This window comes from Mustela lutreola, chromosome 10, assembly GCF_030435805.1.
Source record: "Mustela lutreola isolate mMusLut2 chromosome 10, mMusLut2.pri, whole genome shotgun sequence".
NCBI lineage: Eukaryota > Metazoa > Chordata > Mammalia > Carnivora > Mustelidae > Mustela > Mustela lutreola.
Window position 1 is genome coordinate 21,568,686 of NC_081299.1, and position 1,002 is coordinate 21,569,687.

A 1,002-nucleotide genomic window follows, 5' to 3' on the forward strand; every position below is an offset into this window, starting at 1 on the left:
GGAGGGAGCGCGCGTTCGCTTCCCGCCCGGCCAGGAGTGGGGGCGGGGTTTGCCCAGGGGCGCGCCGGCGTGGGGCGGGGCCAGGTGACCGACAGGCGGTGCTTGCGGCGCGGGGCAGTCCTCCCCTCCTCCCCCTCTCCGCACGTCCTCTCGCGAGTTCGCTGTGTTTGGGCCTGCGTCGCATTCGCAGCCGGGTGGCTTCGCTCCTCCCCCCGGAAGTGCCTGCAACTGTCCCGGCCCAGCGAGCGTTTCTGCTTTTGTCCTTTGAACCGGGAGTGGTTTCGACTTCTGGGCAGCTTTGGAGTTAAGTCTGGCTTCCAACCGTCTTTGTATCCGTGACCTTGGACCCGTTACGCGCCAGCTCTCTAAGCCCCAATTGTCTTCTCTGTATAAGAGGGATAGAAATTCCAACCTTCCAGAGCCAACTGGAGAATTATATGAGACTAGATACGTCAAGCACTTACTGTTCCGAGCACATTGCAAGTGTCCAATAAATACCAATATTTTTTAAAAAATAGGACAGGTTGTTTCAATAGAAGCAGTGTGGAAGGTGGGGAAGGCTGGAGTTTTGAAGCTAGATTGGGCTTGATAATTACTTGGCCAGTTTATTTTCTATTGTAAAATTAGAATGATTTATCCCATTTCAATGGACTAAATGGATAACTAACTGGGGTAGTATATATGGAAGAATATACTGCCTGGAACAGTATCTGGACCGAGATAGGAACTCAAATATTGGTATATATATATATATATATATATATCTATATATATCTATCTTCATTTAAAAAATATGAGAGAAAGAGGAAGCACAGGCGGGTTAAGGAGTAGAGGGAGGAAACAGTCTTCCCCCTGAGCAGGGAGCCCAAGGCAGGGCTCTGTCCATGGCCCTGAGATCATAACCTAAGCAGAAGGCGGAGTCTTAACCGACTGAGCCACTCAGGTGCCCCTTAAAATTACATTTTGAAAGGACAATTCATTAACTGTTTCAAATGATACAGT